This window comes from Zerene cesonia, chromosome 7, assembly GCF_012273895.1.
Source record: "Zerene cesonia ecotype Mississippi chromosome 7, Zerene_cesonia_1.1, whole genome shotgun sequence".
Taxonomy (NCBI): domain Eukaryota; kingdom Metazoa; phylum Arthropoda; class Insecta; order Lepidoptera; family Pieridae; genus Zerene; species Zerene cesonia.
In genome coordinates, this window is record NC_052108.1 from 2,139,746 (window position 1) to 2,152,010 (window position 12,265).

Sequence of the window (12,265 nt, forward strand, 5' to 3'; positions counted from 1 at the left end):
TGACAGATTCGAAATTCAAATGTAATATTTTTTTATAATTAAGTGTAACAGTATTTATGGCCAGACTAAGTACATCCTCATACCAAAAATACCAAAAATCTTCCTCAATAAAGATAAATAACAAACTAACAATGTGGCGAGCGCGGTCAGAGTGGCAACGAGAAACTAAGAGTCAGCCACACGGAAGGGAAAGCCCAATAAATTTGAACGGTCCGATACATAATTACTGTTCAGTCGTCCCTTATGCGCTAGAGCCGTTCATAATACGCATAAATAGTGTAATCGTAAATACTGGGACCTCTTGCACTCGGCAGTAAAGTCCGAACCGCGGTTAGGACGTATGAGTAATTTTCAGTTAGTTGCGATGGCTGCGCGTAGTAATGTTAAATTGTAAGTAGCAGAAGGCTATATAAATCCTATTCTATTAATGAATGCTGGCTTCAAGTGCTTGTTCCGTCCTTCTTGGTTAAAAACGTTTAAAAAAGATATATACAATATTAAACAATATTCCTTGTGCTGTTTTCTCTGTTATTTTATTTTGTTGTACAATAAAGAATTATTATTATTATTTATTATATATACAAAAACTTCAAACACATAGGTAGTGTAGGCATATATGTATTTTTAATGATGCTATCCTTACTATCCTACCCTAATATTGTATTTTAAGACATATTTTGTAGACCGAAATTTAATCTTATCACTACTACAAACAAGGTTCACTCTAGGTCCATGCCTGGCACTAGCTGAACTAGATTATTTTGTGGGACATTGTGGGACATACTTTATTACACTGTTTTAGTATTTTATCTTATTACTGTTTTTGCTTTTATGTATTCTTTTTATTACAATTTTTGATGTCATTCAATAATATGTCGTTAAATAATTTTTTTTTTTCTTTCTTATCTCTTACTTAGATTTTAACAAATCATTCGAACAAGCAACGTTACTTTACTGAACAATCTCTCACATCTATGCAAGCATGATATCTGCCTCTGTGCCGTCATTTGTAGAACGAAGTGCATCGCTAAAAAGCCGACAAAGACCACAGTTACGGTTTAGCACTCCCCCGTATTGCCCATTAAAGAACGTCTATGAAGATCAAATCGCTACAAAGCAAGCCAAACGAGTATGTAATTAAATTGTAAAAGGACGTTACCGAGAAATCGGCCGATGGCCCTTGTGCCTTACCATGTTTTTATCGCGACCCAGTGTATGTCGCGCGCGCGCTTTTTGTCGCGTGTTTATGGGCCGGTACAGCGGGTGCCTGCTCCTTATATGAAATGGCGACTTTTTAGTCAAACATTGCTCGACGAAATTCACTGAATGACGATGAACGGTCTAGTGTATAAGTTACCTCTAATGCTTGCTGGTTGTGAAATTGTGCATTTTTTGTCACTTTTTTCTTGTATCGCATGTGAAGCAAAAAGATAGAAGAATGGATATTTAAACGCTAAATTGTTGAAGTTTTATAAAAGGATACGAACGTATTTACGACAAAGGATAATTAACGCATTATTGTCCCGAATGAAGCATAGCCTTCTTCAGCGCTTTTATTGATGTTTATTATCTATTCTTTTTGCACAATACATAAGAAATAAAAAGTACACAGCGTTAGCCTAATGCTTGCGACAGCATGTAAATTGTAATACGTAATTTTACATGTTGATTTTCAATTGGAGTTGTGTAAGGGTGTGATTATATCTATGACCTAGGTGTGACCGATTATTTACTTAATAATAACTTTCCAAGATTAGATTATTGCCTGAGTATTAAAGCATCAATAAATATTCCACCGATAGTAAGTAATATAAGTACATTAAGTTAATAACCACGTTAGCCTTGTTAAGAGAAGGGTGTGTAGATTTATTTCAGAATTTAATATAGTCATCGCTTTTAACCTCAAAATTTAATTAAACTATGATATTAATTAGCATCTCGCTATACGTTGTTGATACACACATATTTATATAAAAATGCTATTCATCTTATGTATTACCAGTTGTTAGAATGGATTGGAGTGGTTGGAATTCGATGTTGGCCTGATAAATTTCTTTCTTTCTTTCTTTCTTTCTTACTTTCTTTCTTTCTTTCTTTCTGATGAATTTGTACGTGATCTCTTAATGTTATATATGTGACATGTGCGATGCAACTTTCAAACAAACAGACAAACAAACTCTTTTTTTTTATAATTAGTATAGTTTGGATCATACGTGTTTTGAAAATAATAAATAGACGCTTTTTTATAATCGTTATGAATCCTGTCATTAGAAGAACAACACACATTTCTAGAAAATATTTCTAGATGCTTCGAGGCGACTTTCGAAAACCATTAAAATTCTTAAGTGCACTGACACATCAATAATAATTACATATGACCGTTACCTTTCACCTATAAAACTACACCTATCATTTACAACCACGGTCAAAGGTCAAATCATTAAGAAAATTAATCAAAACGAAAAGTTTAATAATACGTTTATAAATATGTAATAGATTTAAACGATTGTTAATATTAATGAAGATTGTGATATTGCCTATCTCAGACAGTAAAGCATTGAATGTAATTACAGTGTTAATAACTCTACAGTTAGGTTTTATGATTCTTCAATTGTTGATAGACTTCAAATTTAGCTATACAATCATTACGTACTTCTTAAACTAAATGAGTATTAAAATGAGTTTCTAGTTTCAACCCACGCTTTCAGTCATAATATATATTATAAAAAAGTACCCAGGTTTTGTGATATTTTGATGTCATACTAAAATAATATTATCACGACATATTGAACTTTTTTTTTAATGGCATTAATAGTAATCAATGGATCAATCATCAGATTGATCTTTTTACAATTAATACTTATTACAATATAATGAATTGCTTTAAAACGGTCTCACAAAGAAAACTTTAGGATTAATATGGCCCAGTGACATTTATATCAATAAAAATCCAATGAAAATGCTCATAAAATTTTGAATCATCATCATCATCATCATCAGCCCATATATGTTCCCACTGCTGGGACACAGGCCTCCTATGAGGGTTCAGGCCATAATCCACCACGCTGGCCAAGTGCGGGTTGGCAGATGTCACATGTCGTCGAACTTTTAATTCTTGGACATGCCGGTTTCCTCACGATGTTTTCCTTCACCGTTTAAGCAGTGGTGATGTTATCCACATGCGCAGATAAATTGAAAAACCAATTTATTTCCTGCACGCTCGCCCGATCTCGAACCCCGACTTATCGATTTTGAAGTCCGAGGTTCTCACCACTGAGCCACCACTGCTTTTTTAAATTTTGAATGTTACACCCAAAATCCAGCTCTCACATATCACAACCCATTCAAAACGTGCATCGCATTGTAAACACGCTCGGCACAGAATTGCTCAACTCTGTGGGATCTATAAAAATTGAAAAGCAGGTTTGAGCCTAAAATTTCACTAATAAATAACGCCAAAGTTCAGTTGTTGCGTGTTTCGTAAGAACGTGGGCGAGTATTAGTGTAAGGCTGTTGGCAAAGATATGCGGACGCGGGAGCGGGCTTGAGTCAAAATCAGCTTAGAAGCCGCCGCCTTGCCGTCCTAGTAATGTCATAAAATTATCTACCACGCCAGTAAATTGCCCCGTATTAAGTGGTTACTGCTGTTTCTTCGTTCGTTTGCTGCATGGATGCCGTTGCCTAAAACAAGGGCAATTTTCAAGATTCTGTGTTAATATCTAATGAAAAATAATCTCAATTCCGTTTATATGTTCCGAGTAATTATGTTGTATAGTGGTAAACGTGATGTGTGATCGGTCGTTTTGGAAATCTTTGGGGGAGGCTTATGTCCAACAGTGGACGGCCTAAAAGGCTGCAACAACAACAACAACAACAAACGTGTGGTAAATAAATTTCGTTGCTGCGTTATCACAAAAGGTTTTTTAAAGTAATTTTATTTTGAGATTTATTGCAATGATTTGGCCAATTTTATAAATTGTCCTATATGTCCTGTATTCTCCAAATTGCTTGTTTCAGTACCATAAATTTTCTATATTTGGTGTATATTATAGACCACATTTTTTTTCTAAGTAATTTTAGATAAAACATTATAAAACAAAAGAAAAATATAAGCAATTTCAAGAAAAGCGCCTATTCCCATTAAAAAGGCCGGCAACATACTCACGGAGCCCCTGGCGCTGTGGATTCGCATAGGCGACGTGTATCACTTCCCACCAGATGACATAGAGGCTCACTTGCCACTTATATAGTCAACTGGCAACTGAACCTACACGTATACAATAAAAAAAATACAACAACGGATACAATAAAAAAAATCTATAAGTAATTATCCATTCAAACTGACGTGTAGGCTCTCCTGCCATTATATAGGATACAGTAAAAAAAATCTATAAGTAATTTTCCATATCGCCAATCCGCCCGCTGGTTCCACATTGCAGGTCGCACCCGAAAGCTTACTCCGTATGCAACCATTTAGATACTGAACAATTTATAGCGCAGTGGCATTTGAGATTTAGACGATGACAATAACGTCACTGTTACTCAGTTACAGCCGTTAAGATAAGAATAATGTTTAAGTTAAAAGCATTCGTGTTGTGGCATTTCGACAGCTAGAGGTTGTGTTTACTTCTTAAATATTGCAATCTGGATACTAGATTTGCTGTTATATAATCTCTGTTAATATTGTGAATGAGAAAGTAATTCTGTGTGACCATTTGTGTCTTCTTCCACTAAACTTGAGACCTAAATTTTGAGACCAAAATTACGTACGTCAACCTTCCATATTTTTCCTTAATTGTCAGATTAATTGTCAAAAATATAGTAAAGTATAGATATCAGATAAAATATAAAAAAATTGGAAATTTTATGAATTATTAAGTAATTGCGCATTCTGAATAAGATCAAATATCTTAGTGAAGCCTCCTTGTTGTTCTGATTAGATCAAATGCTTAAGTTACAATTATACACTCTTATAAATATTACTAAGCGGTAGAATAAACAACTAGACAAAATCTTCAAACAAAAACTTTAGAATACATACATTATTGAATCCTATCCACAACATTCAATTAAGTATCATATCAAGGCGGTATTGCTTGTACGGATAAAAAACATCCTTTAATTTGATAACATCTGTCAATAGATATAGTAGATAAAATCCCTTGACTGAACCTAAAATTGAACCAAACTCTACAATACGAACATACCACTAAATAACAGGTCAAATATTAAGATATTTGACCTATTCTGTAACACAACAGAGAAGAAATCAAAGGAGACTTCAGATAGTCCCCCCAATTTGTTCCTTATTACTTTATTTATTTCATAAATACATCCCATAAAAAACTAAAGGTCGCTTCGAATGAATATCAAGAGAAATTCGGTATCGTAAAATTTTACGACCAGAGCTTTATGTGAGAGACAAGTGCGTGTCGGTTAGAACGTGAATGGTTCCTTTAATGTTAGGATCTAGAAGTTATTTCTATGCTATTTGTCCCCAAAAACATCAAGCTTAGATAAGTGTATACATACATTTGGGTAAGTGAACTGTAAAGAGATGATCGTATCTCATTATCAACGTTATCAGAATATTTTTTACCCATCACTAGAATAAACATGTAGAAACACTCCGGTTTTAGTCATAGAAATACAAGACAATATCTGTCACGCTTGTAAAAAGTCTCTATATTAAAAGAGGTGTTTGCTCTGTTTCCTACTTAAATACTAGCTGGCCCAGCAAACGCTATTCTACCTGACTCTTATGTTTTAGATGTATAAAAAATAGATGCTGGCCGATTCGTAGACCTAGCCGATATGCACACAAAATATCGTGAGGATCCAGAAATTTCAGAGGAATATGGTAACTAACATCGTAACAAGAATTTTTAATACATATAGAGTATATGTATAAATAATATACATAGTTTAAAAATTTCTACTAAATTGTTTCACTTGCTCTCTGAGCATAAGTAAAGAGTTATTTTATTGTTACCGATCCTTGATAAGAGTACATAGTTGAATGAAATCTGTCCATTTAAAGTGAGTTATATCGAATCTAAGGGAATCGACATGAATATAGGTAGCTAATAATAAAAGTGGAAAAAAGAATTCCTTCAACATCTGGGATCAGCGTCGACTAGCTACCTTAATAATTTGTTGTCAATAAAAATGGTTTAAATGCGTATTTACGGAACGCCAAAGTAACTCTTTCTTTCTAAACCAAGTCTGTAATGAATGGGAATCATATTGGTGCCTCCCACAGCCAAGATTACAGATAATAGGATTTATTTGGACACGACAATAGTCTCATAAAATTTTAACGTAGGCGCTTATTGCTTTTTACACGATAAACACTTCGTATCTTCAGATATTTATGTAATGATGTTAAATTTCAAATTATCCTATTGAGATATGGTGAAATGTGAAGTTTGTTCAATGTTCTTTAGGTTGGAAGGTATCTCTGGAAGATCATTGCTTGGTAATTCTGAATAACCCTTAATTCAAGAAATCTAAAACAGTAAAATATATTTCATTATATCTTTCATTTTAATTTCCTAGCAGGCAGCTGGTGATTCGCTTGATGGTAAGCAATTACCATCGCCCACGAACATTCGCAGAGGTAGTAGCTCTAAGGGAAAAGAAAAGGATTGACGACTGGAAAGAGGGAATAGATTGGGAAGGGCGAGGAAAAGGAAACGGTCCTCCGATAGTAAAACATTATTCAATAACAGGATCAACTAAATTGTCTAACTTGCTCTTAAGCAGAGTATACCTAAGGAAATAAATTATTTTATCCTGGTGATCATAATCAGGTTAATACGACAAAGTAATAAATTTATTGTATTGTCACCGATTCTTGATAAAGGTCGAACTTAATCAATCCCTTTATAATTAAGTATAAAGGACTCAGTTACATACAAAAACAAGTCGTATTATAAAAATCAATGTGAATTTGTTTTATTTTTCACCAAACGCAATTATATCACAAGCATACATATAATACATCCCTGATCGACTTATTTATGCACGACAATAACATGATCAATGGACGAAAAACATTTATTAATTCATACAAGAAAATCAATTAAACTTTCAACAGCATCAAATGCCAATAACCGTTAGTCGTTTTTAATAATAGTGACATGTCCCAAACGGGTAGTAATCTTGATAGGACAGATTTGTGACGGGCTGTGACACGCCTTCGAATGCCTGCGGGTATTGTCTCGTTGGACCAATAGATAACATTCTTGTCTAACGCTTAAGATCCTTATCAGTTGATATCGAGACCGTGAGGTAATTTGACAAGTTTTGGCCGGTTCAGACGAGCCTGCGATATACGAGCGGCGTGTTTTTTAACGTTGTCCTTGGTTATTGGCTTATGGGCTATCGTGTGATTCTGTTATTTAAAATAGAAATATTAATTAGGAAAAATTAAACAGATTCAAGAAATCCGCTTTTAATGATACAAGATTTTGTAACAGTATTGACTAATTGTAACTCTAACTTAAAATTAATCGCAATGCTCGACAAGACAGCATTTCGTTTAATTTTAACTTGGCATCTATTTCCGAAGATTAAATATTTGATAAATATAGAACAATGCCTATTATTATACTAAAATAGTTGGCTTAAATATAAACTAATATTATAAAGTGAAGTTGTTTACAACGGTTGTACTCAAAAGATTTTCGACTTTAGAAATTCTTTGCCCTTTAGAAAGTTATATTTTATCTTTATAGAGTAACGTTGGCTGCTTTTTGCTTTTTTCCATTCGACTTCAACATTTTTGTGTTTGTTACCTCAGCATTTTTGATTTTGAGAACTGAATTTGATGATTTTCATTGGAAATGCTGATCCTTCCGTGTCTCGTTTATCTTTGGCTTAAGGCTGTTTCGTTGGTTTTGTCTAGATTTGAAGACGGTTTAGATTCTTATAAAAATAATTATGAAACCTCAAACGGGACGAAGTTCAGACAAGCCGCGCTGTACCATATACACAAAATTGCTTATAATAATTGAGCCAGCAAACACTTGTAGCCATTATGTGTCATCCTATCTGCGTTTTTCTATGTGTCTGAAGATACCCTAACACCATTGGCGGTCCAGCACCGACGGCGACATTAATGATAGCGCTATCAAAGCACAATGCAATCACTGACGATCGATAAGAAGTGGTGAGAGGTTGTTTTATAGATATATTGTGAGCGTAATTGGCCTATCTTTGATTGAGCCGTACTTAAGTGGTGTAGTGGTTTCATTGCTTAATTTAATTATCTAAACATCTATGCGAATGGTTTACGGCCCGAAATTTACACTGAACAACTTGTGTTTTGCTAGAATTATAGAGGGTTATAGGAAGTTTGCCTTGATTTTTGTCACTGTTGTGAAATCGCTTCACTTATGAAAATGTTCCGAAGAAATTAACAGGAAGATAATAATCTTATAAATATTACAAATATTCTTAGCTTATGGATTATTTTTAACGCCTTTATTAGCTTCACCTGTATGCTGGTATGTATATATAACAGATCTTTAGACTTTTATTTGACCCATGGTAAACGGATAGTTTGAATTCAAAATTTGTCAATGATCGGCGACAGTTCGATAATTTCATGAGCTTGTCTTATTCTCTGATTAGGATCGCCAGGATAAAATAATAATCCTACGTATTTAGTTAACTCTGTCATTAAAGCGTGTATATTTATGTTTTCTAATGCATATATCTATTATCTTAGTGTATGGTGTACTTACCGGGTTAATAATGAAAACCAACGTTGCCGTTCATGTGAGATTTCCAGGATAAAACCTATCCGATGTGCTTTTTTATGTCACAACTAGCTTTGTATCAAAATATTTTAACCGTTAAGGTGAGAAGAAAAGATAGTTACTTTCGCATTTATGCAATTAGATACATATTAGATAACAACAAATGGCCACTGATAATCAATGCAGATTTTACTATAAAGAGCTGGCGAGAAATTTCACTATCAACTCGCATTTAACTGTATTTTTTACAAAATATTTCCAACAATATTCAGTTACCACACCTTCCTGTTTCCAGTAAACCCTTGTTTAAAATGTCTTAAAGTATTTATTGGGTGTTTACACTACACTTATTAAACTATCAATAGCATGAGAGCTTTAGTAACCGGAGTAAAGGATATTGCAACATTGTTGCCTTTGTCTTGGACCAACACCCGCTTGTAATATGATATGATGTTCGGCTTTTGGCCGATTTCGAACCAGAATATGACGAGGTGCACGGCCATATTCACTTGCGGGACATACAATACCTAATAATGTTGTATTTTCTTAGAAAAATCTGTTTTAACCGACGTTCGGCCGAAACTTGTCAGTTCGTAACATATATGTACCTAGTTTTTTTATTATATACATTGTTAAGACTGCTTTTTGTCTGTATGTCTGTTCGTTTAAACGATTTTCTGTACAAGATTTCTTATCTTTGACCGTTTGATTTTCATAAGTGTATATTTACACTTTATAGTCATCAACTAAAATGTTTAATAAAATATAAAAAAACAAGCAGTATGAGAAATTTTTTCTATTCTTTCAAAATTTCTCATTTATAAAGCATTTCAATACTATAAAACTAAAAATTAAAACAAGCAGTATGTCTTTTTTCTCTCTTATTACATAATGTCTTATACAAAGCCATGTTTTTATGATTAAACATTAGATTCTGTCTCTAATAGGCAAGATTGAAAAGTTAATTTCCGTGTCCCCAAGTGGGGTATGGGGCACATGATAAACACATGTTTCAATGATCGATTATCTAGGACAAAAAAGTGATCAGCCCTCTATGTCCAACCAAAACGAGCAATGTGCCATGGAAGAGGTCAAAGAACAAATTTGAGAGAAATATAAAAGAAAACATGATTAATAAAAACATAATCATACGGTCATATTTAACTCATACACTGATTTTGAATATAGTTAGTGATTAGAATTATTTAATACACAAATTTAGTTAACGCTTCTAACTGGAACCCTATTGACCTTTTTCTTTAGATTTTGAAAGTTATAAAAAATCACTTAAATAACCTAAGAAATAATTATTTTAAATACATAAACCCCGTTATATATAGATTATTTTTATCTCCGTTCCGCTTCAGATTTTTGCGCGGATAATGTAGAAATTGCCTTATCAGATCTGTTTATTTTGAAGAAATACGGAGAAGAGAACAGCACATACTGTATCCAAGGATATCTAATAGTTTCATCGTTATCAGGGTTGCCACTTAAAAATTTCTGTTTTAGTGCAATTTTCATTGTTTAAATTCATGCTTTAACAAATTTTTATTCTAATGTAAGTAAATATCTTTAAGATTTGGTTAACAAAATAACTCAATACTCTTGCACGATTCTGTTACTGGATGCCACAGGCTAACTAAACTAAGACTAAACTTTCTCTTCAAAGTTATAGTGACAAATGGAAGGTTAGCTAAGTTGACAACCCTAAATTCAGTTAATCTGTAGGGTACGGAACCGGTACGTGAGAACACCGCGTGTACACAACCTGTTGGCACTGTCCACTAAATGCTTTCTCGCCATACAAGTTATGAGAGGAACGCGATCAAACATTCCAGCTTTTATCGACTACACAGTATATACTATGTAGTTCAGTCCGCATTTTGGCAAAGAATACCATCGATGAAAATGCTGTTTTTCAATATCAGTCATTTCGGTTAAGGAACCATTAGAGTATTTGATATTTAAGTTGAGGCTGAATATTTAAGTGCTGTTTATCTGCTTTGTAAAAAATATATCCTCCTATTAAGGTACAGAATTTATTGATGATTTAAATGTATCATTGACTATTCCATGTTAGTGCTGATAATGATGAGTTATCTTCGAAAATTTGTTGTTACATTCCAGAACTTTCTAAAGTATTGTATAAACGAACATGAACAAAATGTATGTCTATATATGGTGGCGGATGAATTTTAACCAGCTCCCGTGGCCCCTTCACTTAAGCGGAACACAGTGAGGTTTTGGTCGCTAGGATTCCGACATAACCCACGGCCCCATCCCCGGGGGCCTTGGGTTATGTTGAAAAATTTCCCCACTATAAAAAAAAAATGTCTATATATGAACACAGTCGCTGCCGTTTCATTGTACCCTTCCAGAGCTTTCTAGAACTTTCGAATATGACTTTGTATCATACAGGTACAATCGCTACATTTTTTCCCGCATACCACACAAATATTATGTTCGTACGTCCGTTGATGCCCGCCTCACAAGGTCGACGCCCCGTCTTCCGGCTCCGTCCGCAAATATCCACAACAAATATTAACTAAGTCGACATTTTCATACATGTTTGCTTATTGCTAATGACTCTTCTCTACGGGTTTCAAGTTCAAATTGAAATCTAATGGCTTTTTGGACTAGTCCCGGACCAGCTCTTTCGCTTTTTCCTAATGAAGGTGGTTCGAACTGTATCTAGATTATATTTATTGTATTGTAATAGAACTACCGAGGAATCTTTACTGTGGAATCGAAGAGGAATTATATATATGCGTATAAAGGCGAGCATAATACAGACTGTTTTAAAATTCTCAAGGGAATTATTAGGTTCGAAAAGTAACCATGAAAGTCTTAAAATATAAAATGAATTAAGGATGTGAAGGTGGGACTACTTTTATTATGTATAGCTACTATATTCCACGTCTAAAATTGTACTATTGAATGCTAGAACTACACATAATCGGTTGAGCAATTAAATAGCAATCGAATACCAGAGCAAAAATGGTATTTGAATTTTAAATGTAATTACGTACTTCTTCATATTACATAATAATAAAAAAGATATATTTCTTTCATATTTTATTATGTATAAGCTTATACATATATAGCTACAAACGATGTGCATCCTGTTTTATTATAATTTCTCACATTATAATATATTTTTAATTCTTATTCAATTACCACATCGTTCATTTTACGTTATCAACAAGCACTTTATAGTCCATTTCTCCCCCATACCTACTACATTTATCCAATTACTCTGCAAAACCAGCAATGTAAACCCTATACTGCAACAGCCACACAAGACGTAGCTAACGCTTCTCCGGAAAATGGATTGCTACATTAAATAATTACATACGAACCGACCATTAACAATACGCCAACGATTCTATGCATTTAAACTGTTTTTAATTGGCCAGTGTTTATGCATATATTACAATTTATGCTGATAACAGCCATTTGCATGCTGATAGCTTACATAGATTTTCAATTGCTGTAAT